The sequence below is a fragment of the Gymnogyps californianus genome, chromosome 3, assembly GCF_018139145.2.
Source record: "Gymnogyps californianus isolate 813 chromosome 3, ASM1813914v2, whole genome shotgun sequence".
NCBI lineage: Eukaryota > Metazoa > Chordata > Aves > Accipitriformes > Cathartidae > Gymnogyps > Gymnogyps californianus.
In genome coordinates this window covers 80638103-80661911 of record NC_059473.1, presented here as the reverse complement: position 1 = coordinate 80661911, position 23809 = coordinate 80638103, and positions in this window count along the sequence as shown.

Sequence of the window (23809 nt, the reverse complement as noted above, 5' to 3'; positions counted from 1 at the left end):
TGGGTAGTCATTCAGGCAAGAGGAAGTTACTGAAATTGTAAGGCAAGAGCTTCTAGAGAGGAAAGATTGCCCAGCGGTTACTGCCTCTATGATGGCAATTTGGATTAAATTTTGTTTTCTATTACAGACTCCCTCAGATTTTAAACTACCAGTTTAATGTTTCTATCTTTGTTCCCGTTCTGTAGAGTGGAACTAATAATGCTAATCTGTTTTTAATAGAGAGTATCACTGTGACACATGCAGGTAGCTGGAGGAGAACTTATATGTGTCTTGAATTGGAGATGATGACTCTTTGTTTTCTAATATATCTATACTTATAAAAGGATGATATCTTGGATACCTGACTCGTGCCTACAGAAGAAATGAATGTCTAAAAAAGCTTATTTACCTCTTGTCCTAATGGTCTTTGCTGCTTCCTGAAGTACAGAGGCTCAAACCTGGGCTTGCGACCTGGGTTATATTTTTCATTCACAATTTTTTTCTAGTCAAAACATAATTATATAAAAACATATTTTCACATATTTTAAAAATAAGCTGCCTTTCATTCCATGATAGTTCTCCTAACATTTTTAATAAAAAATATAAGAAATCATCCAACTCAGAAAAAATCACACCAAAAAAGTCTGCTATTTTTCAAATCTGATTGATTAAAATCTGTTCAGCTTCACATATTTAGTATTTGCAAAACATATGATTGGGGTAAAATTGACAACTCAAATATATATATGCAGAAATTTTCTCAATAAATTGTGTGCACTCCCTAAATCATTCTACCAGCTGCAAAACAAACAGTGGACTGTTAGTTCCATTGTGAGCTAGCAAGTCAGGGATGGATCCAAAAATTACTGGCTGAATCCCATTGATTTCAATAGTCCAAAGATCTTTCTTGTTAAAGTGTTGTCAACAACAACCCTCTTCCTAATCTCACAAAATACAGTTTATTGGTTTATTTTAAATATTAGTTTTATTACATGTAAGTAGTGTGTGTGTTTCATTTGAGGTTATTCAGCAAATCTTCCCTGATAAACAGAAGAGAGAGTTTTCAATTATTTGTGCAGATTATGAACCGTGTATTTTAGGTGGATTAGTACTCTTTCATTACACATGTAGTAATAAACACCAATAATACATTTGGCATCTGAAAAATTGTTAATAAGTATACCTCTCTGACTGTGGTTGCAATAGAGAGAAAACCTGGAGCTTCCATAAAGCTGAGTTGCAAAGACACTCAGCCAACAAAATTATTAGAATTCCAAAGTAATCTATTTTTTCTCTTGACTTTTCTCAACCTTCCAGTTTGTATTGAGCTACTCAGACTAATGTTAAAAATATGTAGATACGGTAACTTTTCCTTAATAGTGTCCTTTCCCATAATAAGTGTACATTATTAGGACACTTCCCTCTCCTGGGAAGCTTTTCATTTGAATTAACACACACATATAAACCATTTTATGAATAATGTATTTGGAGCTAGATCCCCAAACACAGTTAAGAAAGGAAGTAATAAAGAGAGAGTCTGTTTCTGAAAGCGTGCAAAAGGACTCCCTAAAATCATGTCCCCTCCGTTGCTGTAAATACGCTCCCAGCTGGCAACCTCTGTCCAAAGAATAGGTGGAATAAGGTTTCTGCCACTGTTAAGCAGTAGCCATCAGAGCTGCTAAGTAACAACCTTAAAGGGGCATGACAGATTGCTCAGTTCTCCATGTAGAGAATAATGTAATCTGCTGTGAGACGTTTTACACAATGCCTCCTGCTGCTCCATCTGGGCTGCTGAGCACTGATGACGCACTCGATTGTGTACAAGTCAAATATGAAGGCAATTCCTGACAGCAGGATCTTTTTATGAAAAGATGGACACTGAAGCATGCAAGCAGTGTTATATTTCAGTTCCTAATTATTCATTAAAATATTAAGCTGAATTTACTTTTGAAGGCATGAGGCAGTTAGGAGCCTAAAAGTGCTCTCTGAACTTGCAGCAAAAATGATACAGGGAAAATGGTTGTGGTAAGTTAGTTTAAGCTAGTAAAAGATCTGAAATAGAATACATTCAGAACCATAAATGACTTAAAGTTTGATTTAATGCATAGTTATTATTTGCTATGTCGTTCTCCAGTGACAAAAACTCAACATTATTCCCTTTTCTTCCTACAGTTACAATTAACAAAACTTTCACTATAACTGTTGTCTTCTTCAGTTATAGACAGTGAACAGAAAGTATATTCAAAGCAAATGTATTTAAGTATGCTTATGATAATTGTATAAGGGTACATTTTTTCCAACATTCAACTATTTCTCATGTTAGTATATAAAACTATCACCCACTTCTGTATCATAAGGACTTGGAATTCTTTACGCTGTTGCCTGTGGCCTCCAATAACTTTGAAGGACATATACAAACACTAAGGGCTCTGAACTTACATGCTGATTGGGAGCTTAACCTTTGCCTTTGCCAGGTAAAGCCCTCATTTATGAAAAGAAAAGATCTGTCCAGAAGAGGACTCTAGAATTCATACCTTGAATTTTAGATGTATTTAATGGGCAAAAGAGGTTTATGGACAAATTATAGTTTTCTGATTAGATAAATCTTTCTGAACATCTATATGAAGAATAACATAATATAAAAAAATGCATTCTCCTATATTCCTTTGCATACTGTAGGCTTTATTTTGTATACCTGTGACCTATCATAATTACTAGTGAAGGATAGATGACGGAGTTGTTTAGTTCAGTAAGACTCAATACTAAGCAATATTGTTTGATAGGAAAGTTTCTAAAACATGGATATTCTGGTAGTTTATGAATTATCAAGAGGGAAATGGGAGAAAAAATAAAACTCAGATATTTGTAGTCAGGCTTTACTTTCATTTCTGAAACATTCGTTTCAAGAAAATTCTACCTAATAAAATTGAAGTGTATATTTCCATTAAATCACACTGAAATAAAGTAGTTCATGTGAATAGCTGGCAGAAAAAAACCCCAAACAACCAAAAATATTAGAAAATATCACAGATTTGCAGGAAGAAAATTTCTTCACAGAAGTTCTGGCCTCCTTTGCACCCGGAGACTTAGAAGTTCAAATGAAACAGTCCAAGGCAGAAGACCTGCATGTCCAGAATGATACCACCAGTTTCTTGTCATCAGACCTATGGCTGAAAAATAATGTTCGTGGTCTGGCAAACCATGTCACTTGCTGGTTACATCTGCTGCTCCAAACTCAGTATGATGATGAACTCTCCTGTGACAAGGGCTCGAGAAAGCAATTGCACACCCTGGGATGTATCAGAAGGGATATTTATCAGAGGGGTAAGCACTAGTTTTATTATACAGGACACTCTTGACTTAATTTAAAGAAACTGAGACGCCACTGACTAGTTATAGAGAAAGACAGCTGGGTTTATGAAGGGAACAGAGATCCTCAAAAGACAAAAAGTAAAAAGCTTAGTAAAGCAAAGGGTGAGAGGTGATTTTTGTATTCATAGAGAGCATAAATGCCAGGGAAAGAAATGAGATATTGCAGCTAAGGAGCATAGTTTGCAGAACAAGGAATCAAAATAAACTGGTTGGAAATTACAGGAGGATTCCTAGTTTTCAAAACAAAGAGATTTTCTAATTGCATTCTAATGGAACTAACAAGGGATTGCAACACATTTAAGACAGACATGACACGATTAGTACTTGGAACAGTGAAAGTCTAGACTGTGACCCAGGAGATTCTTTCCAGTACGCTCTTCTTTTTCATTTAGGCATATGTCATTTGGGCCAACTATTTGCAGAAGTAGATTAAATAGGATTCAATACTAAGAGATGGCAAGCCAAATTAATAAAGGTATAACTATTATTCTTCTACCTAATTTACTACACATTTTGAAGAAATGACAGCTCGTTAGCCCTACAGAGAAAAAGGCAGATCTCTCTTTGTACAGGCACTATTTTAAGAGTAGACAAAGTGAAAGCATAAACACTTGTACATTTGAACTATGGTGTTTATTTAAGTGGAAATACAAAAAAGCTAACTTCCAGCTAGAATTATTTATGACAGTCAAAGCAAGAAACATTCAGTCTCTTTCCAGTACTTCTTTCTCTCTTCAACCAACCTCAATCTGAAAGTTAGGAACTTTCATAGAATCACAGAATCATCCACATGGTCACAGAATCTGCCTTTGCAATGCTTCAGCTTTCTGCCAGCTTACCCACAGAATATCCTTTTATACTGTAGCTCTCCAGTAAGAAGAAAAGTTACAGTTTCGTCATGCTGTCCAGCTGCTGTTCATCTGGAAAAAGATAATGAGAGAGAAGAACAGATAATTGTGCTACTCGCATCTCCTCATGGTTACTTGCTGTCATTTGATACTGATCTCACCCTCACTATATCAGTAAGACTGCTTGTAGAAATGGTGTGTTAGCAGGAATTTCTGGTTAGTTTCCTTATTTTCAAAATGGCAATTCTCCTTCCAGCTATCATATTGGAACATCATTCTTTCCAGTAAACTAGTGAAAAGCATCAGTGATAAGCATCTCAAAATATAAGTCTGGAAAGAAGTACTGTGTTGAAAGCTACTGTAAAAAATGTCTTCAGATACAAGTATGCAAGAAAGCAATATGCGGAAAAATGTTATTTTTCTAGTCAGTGAGAGAGGAGAAGACAGCCCAAAGGGATCTCATAAAAATTCTGCTGTAACTTCCGGCTAAGACTTTTCTTCATAGTTCTGCCTCATTGGGCAAGGAAATGAGGTGTCCATAAGATACCCCTGAATTCTCTAAAAAGGACTTCCTTACCTATGACAATTCTCTCAGAGAAGAAGCATTACTGAAATAATATGTCTTTTCAAGAAAAAGAAAAGATAGGACCTAGGTTATTTTTGCTTGACTACCTGTCATCAGTGTGAACATAACTGTGTAAGCTGTATTTCAATGGATGTATGACTAGTGCAGTCAAATATATACCTGTTTCTAAATCTGTACATACACATATATATGGATTTTTATGTCCCTATATTCATCTTTGCATGCAAGCAGAGAAACTTCTTTCTTGGAGCAGAGAAAAGAACAGGGCACAAGTTGACTCCATCACTCTTTTTCATTTTACTGTACTTCTGATCCAGTTCAATGTGCTGTATGGAGCAGACCAAAAAATTACAACCCAAATTATATAGATTAAAAACTCATCAAAGCCTATTTCAATCAATGATAAACTTTTCTTTGGTTTCTGAAACAGATGGAAAATGCTTTTTTTTCTGCATACAGTTATTAAAGCATTGGAAATTACTCACAGGAACTGTATCTTGTCAGTTCTCTGCTTCTCAGGTTTCCAGCAGCTTGGACTTTTCAGCTCTTCTTTTTTGTCCTGTCACAATCTTACATTAACCTCATACTCATCTATTGATGATTTGATATATGCTATTGAATTACAAACAGTAAATAACACTGTGGTCTCAGCTCTGAGTAAAAAGAAGCATCATAGGAATTCCATGATTACATTGTTGCTTAATATATGACAACTTTCAGATAAAGAGCTAGGGTAGAACAAGATCTTTTAACACTACTTAGTGACAAAAAGGTGACAATAAAGTAATGACTACCTTGTGACATACTTGAGTAGAAAAATTTCAGTTTTCATCATTGCGAAGTCCTCTTTTGGAAAAACAAATCTTGAAAAGCCCAGAACTGGTCAAAACTGGTACAAATGAAAAAAAATCATCTAATATGACTCAGTAAGTTTTAGAACTGGCTCTCACTCAAATTGTCTTGTGTAGCTCCTTTATTTATTTTTGATCACTGAAAACAAGCCCGTATAAACTACTACTAGAATTGCTCCTTTTGCCTTTTTAAAGAAGATTGATTATTACTTTGACATCTTAAGAGGTGAGTGTTATTTCAAGGAGGTTGTTAAAAAAAAAGAAACACCTTTTTGTATAAAATTGTATAAGCTCTGAATATGTTTTATTCAGCAAACAAGGCATGCTAATCACTTTACAGAATGTAAAAAATAGAGTTTCTGCCTGAAGAACTATAATCTAGACAGATAAACATGAAGAGATGAAGGGGAAAGTGAAGAGGAAAAGATCTGCTTTAGCTTGTTTGACACAAAGCAAGGAGTTTCACCAAGCATAAAGAAATGGGGTAACAAACTGTAAAGTTTGTAAAACATGTTTAAAAAATCTTACAAAACAGTAGCCCCTATTAGAGACTAGATACGAAAAGTGTTATTGGAAAAATGAAGCCTTTTAAACAAATTGTGGTACATTATGCAGTACGCTATGATAAAATCTGATATATTATGAGGACAACAAAAACAGGAATTCAGACTTAATTCCTACAGCAAAGGGTATGAGACAAAATGTTAGCCTATCATACTTGACTTTTGCTTCTCCAGGTGGCAAGGCAAAGTATTATTTACTGGAAAACACACTATAGCTCTTGATTTGCCAGCAGAGCCATGTCAGCTCCGTCAGTCTCTAAAACGAAGGGTGGTCAGGCAGATGTGAGCATCACAAAACCCATTAGGACATAAAAATACTTTTCTGATGGAGTCTGAGTACTCAAATGCTTGCATAGGCAGAAGAAACATCCATACGACTTGAAAGTGGCATAGCACCTGGTGAGCTAAGAATGGCTTTGAAATGCAGTGCTCCCAGCTAGATGCTTGGATTTCACCTGTCATCTTGTGGTGACTGACTAAGGGGGTAAATTTTTGTGGTGGTTTGCAGATGAATTACTGATTAAGGATTTTTATAGAGTTTGTTAGTCCTCGGACTCATGACAGTGCTGAAGTTGTATCAGCTGACACAAATTGACGAAAACTGGTGCCATCTTTGACTTTTTATCAAGCTAAAAAGACTACATGACCTAAGACCCTGTTCTTATAACTATATATGGCAATAGCTGAGAAATTTGTCAAAATGAAGAATGGTCTAAGTATACTGGATCTTATTTTGTTGAAGGACATTGAACGTTAACATCTCTCTATCTTTATATTGTGCTTTTACTGTATATTACTGATTTTTCTCAGCTTTGCTGCAGGATGCCTATGAATTGGGACCATATATTTTTCTAAAATATCTACTATATTAAAAATACAGTACAAGATTCTGCAGGATGAAGTTGTGACACTGAAGAAAGTTAAGGTGAAAAGTACCACATCAGCTAGGAAGAAATCATGTTAAATTTAAATTACTACTACATTTCTATATATGTATTCTGTAATCTGCTTCCAGGAATGTAATTATAAGACTGACCTTAAGTTTATGAAATAAATCTGTTGTTTTGCTATTAAAGCCATCTTGTTCTGGAAGACAGGAGTGAAAAATGGCATGAAACTCGTAAAATTAGAATTTGTTGTCCTTCAGGAAGTGATGAATCAACAGAAAACAGGAAGCATACAGGTTGTCTGGAGAGACTGGGTACCAGAGGCCACAGCTGGGTAAGTTTCAGAGGCCATAGAAGTGGCTAGGAAGACAGAGTGAGGGCTTGTACCTCCAGCGCCTGCTTTGGGTGAAGCATCTCACTCCACTCATCTACAAATAAACTTTAGTTGGGTATATATTAGTAGCAGCTGACTCTTTTTGGTGCTCTGGATAGACTCCAAAGACATATCACAATAGCTACCACAATCACTGTTTTTCTGTGCTAGATGGTTTATATGATTTAAACACCAAATGTAGTTACTATGTCTGCGCTAAATAAAATCAATTAAGTGGCATGTATAGTTTTGAGTTGGTGACAGGAACACAAAATATGATTTAAAAGTGTGATGCAAAAACAATTGTTTGTGCTCTATCCTTCTTAGATGATTTCTGTTCAGCATTAGCAACTCCCAGTAGTAGCTATGTCCTCAGTGAGTTTCTTTTCCCATTTGATCTAGCGATAAAAAAAAAACTGAAAAGTTTAGAAATGAGAGATTAATATTTCAAGATATACAGGACTAGTCATATTTCCGCTAGTCATAATGTAATTCTGGAGTAATGCTGTTGCTTTCTGTGAAAACATACCAATAAGACAAGAATCAGTACTCTCACTTCAGTTTCCTTGTGTTTTTTATCCATGTATCATTTCACTAGATTGTTGGCCGGTGGCTGTTGCAGTCACTTTTATGTAGTCCTAATACATTGCTGGCAGAGAAATTGTCTCTTTTTAAGTGATGCATGATGAAACACCAGTGTAAAATTAAAGTTGTCAGAGGATAAGAAGTAAGTCTATACAGTATGAAGATCAGGCACAATATAGTACAGCCTGAAGTTCTGAAATAACAGTGTTGTCTTATTTTAGAAATGTCAACAGCCAATATATCTCCCAGATAAAAGGAGAATAACTTTTCTTTGGCAGTGTAATGAGGGGGAAAAAAAAAAAGAAAAAAAAGAGGAAAGAAAGAAAAATGGGAGTGATTCTCAAATTAAATATAAAGTAATACGATGTAAAACTCTGTATGTAAGGTATGTGTCTGTGCTTCACTTTAGCCTTTTTTTTTTTTTTTTGGTGTTGTTTCCAGCTGCCATTCCAGAAGAAAATTGATTTCTTGTCTCATAAGCTCTGTTCTTTTGTTGTATCTGCCATACCTGTGTAAGTATCTTGAATATCCCAGAGAATCTCAAATAGCACTGGGTGCCAATGCTTAGGCAACTAAATCACATTCCAGATGTCGTAATTGTCAGAAGTAACTTCTTAAACTCCTATGGGAAACTAAAGGGAAAGAAGGCATGTGAACAATGTACTGGACCCAAGCACGCAGATACTACCTCCAAGTAAGCAGAAACATGTGAAGATGTAATTACAACTCCTACTAGTGATTTCTAGTCAGTTTGTGTCCAAATAATTTGCAGTCTAGGCAAGCAAAACTATTTGCATTTCTGAAAAATGGAAGTTGGGCAGTAAACGTTCTGAAAATCAGTACTTTCAATCATCTGTAGAACTAAATTTGAGTTCAGAAAGTTCATTATATTTTCCTGTCAGTTACAGCAGTATACACCTACTTCTGCAAGGAAGTTATGTCTGACTTACATGGGTGTAGCTGATGTTAGATTTGCAAAATCAGGAGGAAAAGCAAGCAAAGTGACAAAACACAAATGTGGGGTGAAGTTAATTCTAAACGGGGTCAGCCTGACCCCTAGTCTAGTCCAGGCAAAGGAATCCCAACCAAGGATCACTTCTGTTCCAGACATATACATTCAGTTCACCTTGAAGGTAAGTTGTAGTAATAGCTAACACATTTGTGCCACTTACTTAAGATCTATTTGATCAACTTTTAGTCAGCTGACCCCATTGATTAAAATGAGAGTTTAGAAAAATAGCTCACAGGTAGAGGTTTACATTGTGACACTTAAATTTAAGAACTGAATTTTTCTCTTACATTGGATTTCTTCCAGGTCCTGTGCCATATCTGTCAACACTATGCAGATGTCTTGGAAATCTTTCCGCATTTTAATGGGACTAGATAGGCATACTTATACAACAGAATTGAGCTCTAGTTTTGTACATTAAAATTAATTATCCTAGACTCTCCTTTTTATAAATGAAGAGAAATAGGGACTTCTAACGTGCAAGTTAACGGATCTATTTTAGATATTTATCTTAAGGTCACAAGAATTGCATGCTACTAGGCAAGTTACCTAATTCTTTCATTAACTAAAAGAGTACTTACAATGACTTGCCCAGATGTTTGCATCCTATAAGCCCAGACATGTCCTTTTTTTTTTTAAATATATTTTCTAAGTTCTGTTTTAACTGACACTTTACTGATTCCTTTATCTTTACAGAATAGTTTCACCTGCAAATTACAGCAACTTGAACTAAATTAAGACACTGTCCAACTTACCCAAGTTTCCTGTTTATGCTCTCCTAAAATAAACCCAGGGGAAAAGTTGGACATATGTGAAACCTATCTAAAGAATAAAATATATAGGGGTTAATGACGTGTCTAAGCCGCTTCATAGTCAGTCCACAGACTCAGGCAATGTCCCTGCTACTTCTGCCCATTATCACCTAAAAAAGCAGTCACTGTTTCAGCACCCAGAAAATGACCTGTCCTTGAGGTTGGGGAGAGGGGGAGGCAGGAGAAGAACAGGGAATTGCCATTATTTTGAAAGCAGTCTATTTTCTCTTAGCACTTTTTGTTCTGGCTTGAAAGTTGATCTTTTTTTCTCCATCTGCTTGTTCATGATGTCTCTAGCTACATTTTCATATTCCTCATTCACATAAAAATCTCTGCATTGGTCCACAGAGCCTTTGTTCCAGTATAAAACCACATCTAAATCCTACATTTTAAATTTGACCTTAAAATGTGAATCTCTGTCCAAAAAATGACAGCTTTGGGATGACAGCATAAGGGAGTCAATATCCACTTTTAAAACATTAGAACAACACATAAACTAAAATGTGCAACCACATTATGACTATAATCCTTCTCACTGTTCTCATCTTTATTAACTATTTGTCATGCTATGTCTTGGTGCAACAGAAAGCATTTGGCTAGCAAATTCTTTTAAAATTGAATCAAGCAAGGTGCTGAACAGTTGGAGCTCCAGCCAGGAAAGCCACTATAGAGACTGAAATTAAATGTGCTTAAGTGCATTTCTGGTTATGAACCAGATTGCTCAGTACCTTGGTCAGTTGTGCTAATAGAGATCTATGGTTTACAAATAGTTTTATACTTTTTAAGCTCTTAGTAAAATAGTAATAATAAATAGTCTACAAATTAGCTTATAGATACTCTACAAATTAGTTTGTTCTTTTGTAACACAAACTAAGGTTCTGCAAACTGTCCCAACAAGAAAGTGAGGACGGGTTAAAACTGTTCCAATCAGTTTGTTTAAAATTTGTTTAAAACAAAACTCTTAATTCTCTACAGTAGAAGAATCTACATTACTTGAAGTAGTCAACTCAAGACTTAATGCTTTCATGAGTAACATGCTACTCAATCACGGCATATGGGACTTGAAACAGAAGTAACTGTATAAATAATATTTGTGGTCAAATACACTTACTCAAAGAGATCAGATTGTGTTATACTAAAGTCCACAAATGGTATTCATATTTATATGATGTGACAAGTAGAGATAACATGTAACTGTATGAACTGAGTCTATATGTAAAATCTTTTTTGAAGCACCAATTAGTTTACTTTAGGAGCCATAATGATATTCAAGTACCTTGATCAGAAGGATGGAAATGCAACCTAACTTTGTGGAAGATTCCTCAAAGTGTCTGGAAAAAGTCAGGTATTTCTGAAGACTTGTAAAAGTGGAACTGCTCTGCCTCTCTCTGGTACTTTCTTCAATATAACTACTTCAGCACGTGCCGAGAAACTAGGGTGTTTAACTTGTATTTGACTTTATCCAGGGAGTTCTGTGAAATTTTTGGTGAGATTTTGCCAGCTGGATCCTACTTAGTGTGTTCAGTACTAACTTACTTCTTCTCCCCAGTTTCTCCATAGCCATATCATCATTCTTTCTGGGTATTTGAAATAGCAAAAAAAATGAAAAGTGCTAAAACTGCTTATTGTTAGCAAAGAAGAGAAAAAACTAATTTGCGGGTTTTTTTCTGAACGACCATCATCGGGTACCACTAAGAGGAATAAAAAACCTGACACAGAAAAAAACCCAAAACAAAACCAGAACACCTCTGCATAGAAGATACAATCCTATTTGGTCTCTAACTAAAATCCTACTTTCCTAAAAAAAATCTGTTAACTAGTTGCTGGAATCCGTTTAACCCATATTTTATTACTAAATCAGTGCTTTGGCAAAGGGAATTGTCTTAAGGAATAGTTGATGGGAAAAAAAATTCTTCTGGGTTTATCCTGTTTGTTTTCTTTCAACTGCCTTGGGGCTTCCCCCCCCCCCCCCCCCCCCCCCCCCCCCCCCCCATTCTACTAGTTTCTTCTCTGTGTTGAATAAAATTCTTAAAAAGCCCCTGTCACAGAGGGATTTTAAAACTACATTTCTGAAGACACATCATATACTCCAGAAATTTTTCAAGATCTAATGTTAAGGATAAAACTTCAGAAAAAAAAAAGGTTTTTGTATTTTACAAGAAAAACCTTTTCTGCTTAACATATGCCAGACAGATGGCACCTATCTTTTCCTTCATGTGTTGTAAGCTTCTGTGAAACTAGGCAATGAAATTCAGCTTCAAGAGAAATCCAGGCAAGATGAATTTCTCTTAGCTTCTGGGCAGCTGGCTTAGCAGTCATGTTGTGTTTGTACACATGTTTCTTAACTGAAGTGGTGTTTGGGGACTTCCTCACAGAGATTACTCTCCGGTTAACACTGTTGAGAAGACTGCTGGAAATGCTGTTAACATTATCAGAGCCATTGCAAATATTTGAGGGGTAGAGGGGTCAGACCTTATTATTGAAGGAATGCTTTTCATTGAACTGTAAAAGTTTTTCGACTCATGCCAATGGTATCCTGCTGAACAATGCAACTGGATAAGCTTTTTCTTTCCCTAAGCCAAACATATATTTTGACCTCATACTTTCTCAATGGTAAGGAGATGTTGCAGAATAATTTTATTTTTATCTCCCCACTACAAAATAAAAACTTGGAAATCACAGGCTTCAGTCAGGAAATTTAGTAAAAGACTCTAGCCTTCGCAAGTTGGCAAAATTTGACTACAAAGCCCACAAGCACAGATTCCCTTATAAAACTGGTCATATTAAATCATTGCTACAATAACTTTTGTTTTCACATTATTTGTTTTCTTAAATAATATTCAAATAAATCGATGCGAATGAAAACAAGAAAGAAAGAAATAACCAAACATTTGATCATCAAAAATGCTTACAGGGTTTTTTTTTGTGGTTTGGTTTGTTTTGGTTTGTTCTTTTTTAATGAAAATGACAAAACACTAGGGTTTTTGCGAGCCAATTGTCTGTTCTCTATTTACTCAATTTCATTTTTAAGTAAAAGTGAATTAAAAGGGAAAAAAACCTCCTGGTTTTGAGTACCTGTCTTAACTGGACAGATCCCTTTAAATAACTTGCATCTCCTTGGAAAAGATTGGAGTGTCCATGAACAGGTTAATGACACATTTGAGGAACCTTGCCAATCAAAATATAGACTAAATTTACATTGTGTCCTGTCATAACTGGTTGGCTCACAAATGAACCAACAAATTTACAACTGACTTTGTCTCATGACACAACTCAATTTTTAGGCTAATAGTTTCTAATACAATGTCACCAAGCTAATCCTTGGCTATACTGGATGCAAAATCTGCAGACAGTTAGTCTTCATCAAAAAAGTTGCTTTTTGTAGCAGAATCTAAATTTTGGAAAGTAGACAGCTGATTAACATGTGAAAGACCTACTTCGTACCAAAAAGAGAAGGAGAGTTGAGTTCAGACACATTTAAAAACATATCCTTTTCATCTGAACTTTGAAATACAGAAATGTTGTGAATAGCTGCATATTGCTGTGAGTCATATAGATTATTTGTTTTTAAAATTACGCAAAACCAAAAGAAGCAAACCCATATTAAACATTTTGGGGCTGATTCTGGTCTTTCCTTTGCCATGTGTAACGTTTCCTCCCTCTACAGACTAGTAGAAGAGAGAAATGAGGGTACAACAGACTATCTTCTTGATAGATCACACTTTGAAGATGTGCACATTGCTCCAAAAGGTGGAAGGTAATGGAGTAAGACCTCCTGTACTTCATGTCTCCCTTAATTTACATACATACTATACTTGGATTTGCCTACAGGGAGGATAAAGGAAGTTTCCACTAGCCTGTAAGGATGTAACAAGGCCAGTCTTTCACTTGGGAGAATATCTTTCTCATTGCTCTTTCTCTACAGACCACATATGAGTATTTGTGAAGTGTTATGGAAATGACAGGTTAACTATAACAAGTTTCAATATCCTTGTGAGCTAGTTTTTCTTCCTGGCAAAGGACTTTCAGAAAGATGGGGTTTTAGTTTGATGCAGCATTGTGCAAATAGACAGGTACTGCTTCAGGACCCAAGCTGATGCCATGATGCTTGCTAGATTTATCAGCTTGATTTGGCACTAGCTGGATCTCTGTGATCTGTTACATCCACACTGTAAGCTCTTCCAGACTAAACTGTATGTACTGTGGTAGTGGTACTTACTTATATAAAAGTGCTTAACCTGACCCTCTTCACCTAAAAAATGAAAACTTGCCTTTAGTAACTGTATTAGAACAATAAAAACTACACAGAATACAAACTAGTATGGAACTCTTCCTTTCTCACATATGTAATATGTGATCCCAGAAATACCAGTAAATATCCAGAAATATTAGCAAATCTGAAGACAGGGATTCCAATGCATTTCCATTATTGCTACTGAAGGAAGATGTTCCTCTTAATAAATAAGTAAGCAGCTTTTAAATACAGATTTAATTTCTGCCGTGTAGGTGGGTGCTAAGTCTGAGCAAAATCTCACCTGTAACTGCGCAGGTTTGTTTGTGCGTGGGTGTGTATACGTTATAAAATGTAGCCTTAATCAGGAGTGGAGCAGTCTCTATAAAGTCTCTGTCAAGTATTGGGATGTGTAACATAGCTCAGGACACCCTTTATAAGGGGACAGTGTGCCATATATATACTCCAACCCATTCTATTTGAGATCAAGGGTTTAGGGATCTGATGGCTGCTGCCACTCATGGTGACAGATGTCAGACTATTTTTTTCCCCTTCTTATGAGACAGTATTAGAGTTCTGCTTCATAGTAAAGGCTGCAGCATGAAAAAGTTTATTGGTTGTGAAGGTAAAAGCTTACACCTGCCTACTTATTGATGTGCTAATAGTGGGTCTGGTCAGGTTTCTTGCAGCAAAAAGAAGAGTATGATGTGAACCAAAAAGCCCTCTAACTGCCAAGGATGATTTACAAACTGTAACACTGAGAGAATCAATACAAACATGAAGGAAGCAAGATGATACTTTGTCTCAATGAAGGATGGAAGAGTTGCCATGTAACAATATATGACTGTTCTTCTTGGTGCAACACAAAATGCCAGCTTTTACTTCAGTTCACATTGTTCTCAGAGAGCTCTTGCAGCTGATGGAGCAGAATACCAGCCCTCATTGGACTGCCACCCTCATACAAACTGCTGCCCCATTCAGCAAAAATCCGTCCAGCCCTAATGTAGCTGCAGCCTGACACAAAGAGTCCAGAGGCTGCATCTGCACTCCAGCCAGCCAGACGTTAATCACTGAGCCCCTGAGCACAAAGCAACTCTGTAACTCTGCTCTTACAAAGAAAGCATGAATGAAGTGCAACCTTCCTCTTGATACCAACACACATGCTGCCCAGCATGCAGATATATGCAGGAAATGTGCACCAAGTGATTTTTTTTTTCTTCATAGTCTGTTTAGACTTCATTTTATGGAAAAGCATGGAGTAACACTTTAACATAGCAATTATAATATTTAACAGCCTTCAGACTGCCTGCTAGACATATGAGTTGAACTTACGTGCAATGGAAAAGATGGGGTTTCAAAAACAATTCCTAAAGCATGTTCCTTTCACTGCCTCACCCTGCAAGCACTTACACTGTGGACAACAAAGCTTTTGTGTGTGTGGGATCTATGAAAGGGAGGTGTTGAAGCTCAGCCTGAATCCCAGAGGGACCCCAACTGTCAAGGGTTCTTTGAGTGTGTCTAACAAACACAGATAGCATTGATTTATGTATAAAACACAGTGGCCATATCCACCCCCATTCAAAACCACTTTCTGCTCCTTCAGATTATTTCTGCTTTTTGTCCAATGACTCTGATGCAAAATATTTAAGCAATGTTGTGAGTAGAACTAAATTCTGCATTTGCTTAGCGGAATGGAGCCTTCAGGCTGCAGACTGCCAGTCTTTAGCCTTCTCTTCACCTTTGCTTACTGCTTTCCTAACCCCATGGCACTTGCATTCCTCATTACACAATATCAGCTTCAAGATGTGGGAGGAGGAGGAAGAATATGGAGGAGAAGTATGCACCCCATTGTCTACCTTCTGTGCCATGCTTGCTGCTTGAGCAGTAATGCTCAAATGCTTGCAAATTCAAGACGAGGTTTGATGCTGAGGAACTTGACTCTCTTTTCTTCTGTGTTTTTGTGCAGTCAACTAGGCTTTTGCACAGAAGAGGACCACTGTCTCAAGCACTTTATACACCTTATTAAAGTGAATTTGTTGCCTGATCTTAGTCAAGGATGCAGCAATCTGAAGCAGAGTCTGTGCAGGCTGGCTTATGTTCTTTAGCTCCAGGACTGTGGTCTGGGACTCAGCATACCCTCCTGAGCAGGCAGCTTTCTGCTTGAGCTCTCCTGTCAAAGAGTTCAGGCTCTGTGTGCAGTCAACTGAAAGTCCAGGCAACTCAGCTATTTGAAATTGCTTCTTAGAGGAAGTTAATGTGTTGCTATTGACTAAACAGATAGGCCAGGTAATTAAAGAAGGTGGTCTGTATTGCCCAGAAAGAGCTAGGTGCTTGATTTTTAGGTGTTGCAATGCCAAAGATAGTTGCCTAGAGCATATAGTCTGTGTCTTGCTGTTAAGTTGTTCACTTTTAAAATCAGAAATGTTTATTCTGAAGCACATTTCTGCACAGTGGGTGCTGTGATCACTGACAGACATACCTACCTATCCGCAGGCATCTTGACATTCTAACTGTGAATAGAGAAGACAGTCCTACTGTTTGCAGAGCTCTGTAATTGAATTAGTGAACCTTATTTTGTAACACAGAAGTGTTCCCACTGAAGCATTCAAACATAAACAGCTCACACATAAATTATTCACTCCTACACAAAGCTACAAGGCTAAAGGTACCATTTCCAAGGAATCTAAATGATGTAGAATGTGTCTACAGAGAAGTGCTGTGAAAAGTAACCCAAGCTGTCCATGGTAAAGACTGCTTCAACAAATAGCATAGTTGCATTAATATTCTAGCTAGTAAGAATTGCTTCCAGCATTGTACGGATGCTGCAGATCCACCCATACTGCTTCCATACCCAAGCTAGAATTGCTGTGTGATATGGCACCGTATCATGTGGAAATGACAGCGTGAGTCAGTGTTAGCTTAAAGATCAATGCATTGCATCCCATCATGAGATACAGACTTGGACATATCTACTTAAATCCTCTTCATTAGCTAAATCCTCAGGAGAAGAGGCATCTAGGCATGGTTTGACTTCTGTTGTCACCCAAGTCTATCAAAGCTTCTGTGCCTGATTTCCCCAATGCTCTAACAGCTTGTTTTTCAATATATCCGATATGCTGAAAAAGAAGTATTCTGTCTTTGTAGAGTTTAACTAAAGAGACATTAGACATTCCCCAATAATGACTAACAATAAGATCAAACATAAATCTGGCTCAGCAATTCAGTTACTGAAGATTGCCCCAGTTATGGGAAGCCCTGTTTCTACTTCCGCAAAACTCTTATAGATACCTTAAACTTTGCCAGTGCATGTGTCTAGAAGATTTACTACCATGATACTTGCATCTTGAAGTACTGAAAAATTGTTCTGAGTATTGGGACCCTCTTGGCCTAAACTCATATACTGGCAGCATTCAGTTAAGCTCAAAACATGAATGGCTGTATTTTTTTCATGAAACTGCAGTGTTTAAAATATTTCTCAGGAAAGTCTAGATTTTAGGTCTTCATGAACCTAAGTACTCCAGAAAGAGGACAGACAATGTGTGTCTCACCATTATGCCTAGATATATGCCTTGGCTAGGAAGTTCTGGAGATCTACTTCCTGTTACCAAGATAACAAAGATTCTTTTTGTTACCCAACAAGAATTTAGTTTCTTATTTTTCTGTTGTCTTACTGACTGAATGATAAACACAATGTTAATTATTTTCCTTTAATATTTAATTTACTGATAATGTAACTATGAAATTATGCTTCATTAATTTCTACTGTAATAGTTATGACCTGACTTTCCAAAATTTTGAATTTAGAAAGAGGTGCTTGCATGTCACAATGAAGGTAGAGATAGCCAGCTTATGTCTGAATAAACAGTCTTAAGTATAGCAGACCATATACCCTGGGTCAAATGGCTTTGTATGTGGCCCACCTAGTCTTGCTGAAAAGCTGGTTTTACCTTTTTCTCCCAAAACTTACACTTAATTGGGTCCCAAGCGTAAACTGAACAGTGTTTGTTTGTAATTGGTCATGAAACCTTCTATTCAAAAGCTAAGCTTGAGGGGTACAAGTCCTCATCACATTCTGAGGATAAAAACATCACTTTGAAAAATATGGCTTTTTAACTCTTTATCTTTTTAGAAAATCTGCTTTAGAAGATCCTGAAATAAACATTGCTAAGTTTGACAGCAAGGTGACTGGAGAGTGAGATATAAGAGAGATTACACCAAATAGATTTAACTTAAAAAATCTTTATACAGATGAATTCTCAAAAATTTATGAAGAAAGTCCCCATATATCTGAATCAAGTGCCCCCAACAGCAATGTTCTGCCTGTCTGCCATAAATCCCTGTGACCTTTCCTTTTATTCTAAAAGTTTTCTCCAGGATGACAAAGGCAGTTCAATATGTCCCAAAACAGATGATATTGCTACTCTAAGCATGCAAAAGTGAAATCTCTTCCCTTGTTTTGTTCCCTATTTGTCTTCTACAGCTTTTTGAAAAAAAAAGAAACTATCATTTCACTGTAAATTCTGTTGTTTTGGTATTTGTGGGTTGTTCTTTTTCTCACAACTAGAATGACAAACTAGAATTTCAAACCGATAAAGTAGAAATCCCATAATATTTATTTGATTATATTCAACTCTACAGTTTTGACAATGTTGAATCAGCTCATTTCAATAGTCATTTTTATCTTATAAAAAAACGTTGCTTCCATAACTGTGAAACACTATAGTTAATATAGATATCTCATGTATCCACAATATTATATAATGTCAAATATAATCTGAAATATACATTTAAACTAAATAGACTTGAAATAAAGTCTCTTTATCTCATTGAAGCAAATTTATTTAACATTGAAATGAAACACAAAAGTGACAACAGTATATTTTGACACTTTTTCCATGAAAAAAGAAAAAAAATCAATACACTTTTATGAAGCTTTTCTATTTTAATGAATTGCATTTTCCAAGGAAAACATTATCTGGAAAAAATATTTTCAGCCAGCTTTGTTTTCAGATTTCTTTTCTCCAACCACTATTCCTGTCATTTACACCCGCCCCCCCCCCCCCCCCCCCTTTCAATTTGTTTTCAGTTATTTGTGGTTCAGGTGGCTCTGTATGAGTTGGCTGATTGTAAACCTATGAACCTGCTGGCCTAACCTATAAAATGTATGTCTCATAACATGGGCTTTCCATATTTTATGTGTTGGCAGGCGCTGCAGCCTGTCGTCCGAACACAGTTGCCAAGCTTGTCACCCACAGGAAGGCCAGGAAGAAGGCAGTGTTTTACTGTTAATAGGCCTGAACTTAGAGGGACCTTGCAGGAAAACTCACTCCACAGCTGCGTACTGACACAGTTATTCCTTCTTCTTCACATTGCCAGAAGTTGTCTTGTTATGTGATAATCAACTCTATGTGCTTACCCCACTCTGGAGCCTGACTCATGGGGCCAGATGTAAATTAATACGCTCCTCTGTTAGATTAGTGATTTAATTAAAACAACAACAACAATTTTGCAGTGTCTTAAGATGTGACACTGCAAACATCCCTGATGCTGCAAGGTGATACAGCAGGAAATCTGTCAGGACCATTGTCACTGAGCATCATCTTCTTGTTATACTCTTGCAATGAAATGAACTGGTAATTCTCATACTTTAAAATACTTCATTCTGTTTCTTGTCAGGTTTCTACTGTTTTAAACATATCTTATTCTTTTGCTCACTACCTATTTTGAATTGTTAAGGGCTTTCAAAATGACAACTCTGGTCCAAATTAATGTCTTTGATAAGACTTCTGTTTTCTGTAAACATTATTTTGAGAATATTGAGAGACAGCAAATAAAATGAGACTGAAAATTACCTCTCAAAAATCTGTGGATCAGTTTATGGTCTTGAATAGACACTTTTTTTCTGTATTCAATGATTTCTTACTTTGATCAGACAGCTTACCCACCTGTTCTTGTAGAATGGTTTTCCAGATTGTTAGATTTAATTGTTCACTTCAGAATAATTATGACAGAGAACAATTCTGAAAGCACACATGTTCCCCTGCAGCCTGAAATTCTGTGTATGCATTCTCATCTACAATTAGTGGCACTGACAGTAATGTGAAATTTAAATGAAGACAAAAGCATTTCCAGGTTTTTCATGGGCATGTGGCAGAGGATTTTGCTTACTCAGTGGAAACCTAGGTAGGATAGAGGTTGTCAATGTCTTAAGGTAGAGAGGATTGAAAAACGCTGTATGCCAAAAGCTACATTATAAAATTATTTAAATATGCTTATTTTAAAAATTATATTTCTATTCAATGGTGTCACTGAACTTGACTCAAAAACTCCTCTGTGTTTTAAACAGAGTCACTTTAAAAAAAATAGCAAAAGGAATATATCCAAATCTCTGTAGGATTATAGAAGGTTAAGATGATACTTTACACTTATAAATGCAGGGTAAGGAGATCTGCAACTTGGAAGACATGAAAGAGTTTCATTACATACTCAAAGTTTCTATGTAACTATTCAGTAGGGGCTATGTCTTCTCTATTGATGTCAACGTGATAAAAGATTTATATTACAAAACGTGTGTATAAAGCACAGTCTCTGGTGAGATGGAAAAGCAAAATGATTTATTCCTTGGCATAATTTTAAATGTCATCAGTTAAGTTTAAGGGACACATTTGCCAATAGGTATTAATTCCTACAGTCTTACCAACAACAAAATATTAAATTATTTGGGTGACATGTGGAGGCAAAAAGCGCAAATAAATGTAACTCTTGGAAGGAAATCCAGGTTATTGAAAAACCACATGGAGGTCTCCTTTATACTGTATAGCCCTAACTTAAAATATAGATGATGCTGATTGACATACACTCTTTAAATAGGAAAAGACATTTTTTCCCAAATAGCTTCTGTAGGGACTTAAGATGCTTTTAACATCTTATGTCAGCTTCTGTTTTCAATCCTTGATTTGATTCTAGTATAACCCAAATGTTAAGATTAATCTAAATATGTATTTGAATAATGACAGTTGTGCTTTTCTTTGAATCATTCTATTCCTACAATAACTACTCAGAATAGATCATGTATAGCAGGTAATGGAAATGTTTTGTAATGATTGCCAGGGCTATTGGGCCCTCTTTCTACCCATTTTTTCACACTGAATGCCTTACTATGTCAATACAAGACTTTTTCTGCCTTTTGTACTATGACTTTAAGAAGAAATGTGTCATATTTTTATACAGTTTATATGTAGGTTCAAGCAGAAAGAAAAGCCATGTCTTTGATTTGCAGCTTGAGTAGCAACATTGCTTTGTGATACTAATTACTGTGACAAAGCTTTCCTTGTTTGTCATTCTAAATGCATTTAGTTGCGTTGTTCTGAATTAATATCACTTGTCATATTCCCGAGAAAGTGATGCAAACTTGAAACCTTATTCTGCAGTATGAGTAGCCATTTATATCTTTTCCAGAGTGTGATCACTACTAAAATTGAGCCATTTGCCATTCAATTCTACTGGAACTCTAGTGCACACATTGACTCAGTGTAAACCAGGGCAAGAGACAACATATTTCCTGGGTTTTTTTCACTTAATAATCTTTCCCTGAAGAATAGACTACCAAATAATTTGATTTAAATAATTCTATGTGCATATGTATGCATACATATTAGAGATGTAAACTGATGATTATTAGTGTCTCCTCTTGATTTTTTTTTATTGTTAGCATATACGCAATTTTTTATAAAACAAAATTACTTTTTTCTCCCCAGAAATACTTGCTTCCACCATATCACAGTATTGATGATTCTTACTCAGTAAACAGGTAGTTATATTTTTTCTAACTGTCCAGTAGATGCTTCACTAACTAGCCACTGTTTTAAACTTGTCTCCAAGAACCGAACAAATATTTTCCTGTGGGCTTCTTTGTGGTGGTCATTTGTACAGTCTGAGTGTTCAAAATGCACTTTGAATTATAGTCACAAAAACTATGTCATCTGTGTTAAATACCAACTAATTCTGAGTGCATACATAGAGAGATATAGCGTTCTCTATGTTGAGACTACTTTTCCCACCGATCATGTAATTTAAAGATAATATAAAAATATGTATACACAAGGGAACTAAAATTGGATATCTAACACCAGTTTAAAATAAGGAGGTGGATGTGGTTTTTAAAGTAAATGGAATTTCAAATATATACGGCCTTAAAGTGAGTACAAGATTCTTAAAGTTCTTTTAAATTTTCTGTAGATAATACAACTGTCAGCCTCTACAGAACACTTACAAAGTGAACCACATGACCTGCAAATTACCAGGTATTTTTACATCTTCCTAAAGGTATAAAATCTCAGATACCTAGTATCAATACCACACCTGATCCTGCTGAACACCTTCAGCTGCATTTTTCCAACAGATGATCCAAAGACATTAACAACAAATACATATTTTATAGATATTTTGGATGTATCAGATAATTCTTAAGTTTTGTTTGTGATGATGAGATTCTTTAACTAAGTAAGGTCTTTGTGGTTTAACTTCAAATTAATCTGGATACAACATTAACTGAGAAAATCTTGAATATTTTCTTAAAACTCTAACATATTTACTACAGCACAATTTACAGCTTTTGCAGCTTTAGATTAGTTAGACAAAGACTTGAATTTATCTCTGTATCTTTATTAAGCTAAATAAGTATTTTTAAAACCATTTAATATTTAATTAAGATAGAAGATCCATTATTAATTCTTAATTGAATGCTTATACAAGAGACATACTGTTGGTAAGTTTTTCTAATATAGAGCTTGACTCCCAAAAGAGAGGCATTCAATTTTCTTGACGGAAAGGGAAAGTGTGTATGTGGAGAAGAACAAAGATAGAGAAGCAAGAGGGTAAAGGATGACAAAGAAAGGAGGATTGGAGAAATTCATGTAGTTTTGTAAAATAGAAGCTGAATTTACAGACAGAATCCTTTACCAGCTTTCTCCCTCAATACAACTGAGGAATGCCTCTCCCCTAAGACAACTGAGATAACTGGAAGTGGAAAACTAGAACATTTTCATTTGAATTGAATGATGTGAAAAATACCTGTGAAAAATACTTCATCTTTATTCATTGTGCTGGTTTTGGCTGAAGTGGAGTTAATTTTCTTCATAGTAGCTAGTATGGGGCTACGTTTTGGATTTGTGCTGGAAACAGTGTTGATAACACAGGGATGTTTTAGTTATTGCTGAGCAGTGCTTACACAGAGTTAAGGCCTTTGCTGCTCCTCATGCTGCCCTGCCCACAAGTTGGCTGGGGGTGCACAAGAAGATGGGAGGGGACACAGCTGGGACAGCTGACCCCAACTGACCAAAGGGATGTTCCATACCATATGACATCATGCTCAGCAATAAACTAGGGAGAAGGTTGGCTGGGGGGCCACTGCCTGGGGACTGGCTGGGCATCGGTTGGTTGGTGGTGAGCAATTGTTTCCATTTGCATCACTTGTCTTTCTTGGGGTTTATTTCTCTCTTTTCATTATTTTCTTTTTCATTACATTTTATTATTATTATTATTGTTATTATTATTATAATTATATTTCATTTCCATTATTAAACTGTTCTTGTCTCAACTCATGAGTTTTCTCACTTTTACCCTTCCAGTTCTCTTCCCTCATCCTGCTGGGGGGCGCAGAGTGAGCAAGTGGTTGTGTGGTGCTTAGTTGCCAGCTGGGGATAAACCACGAC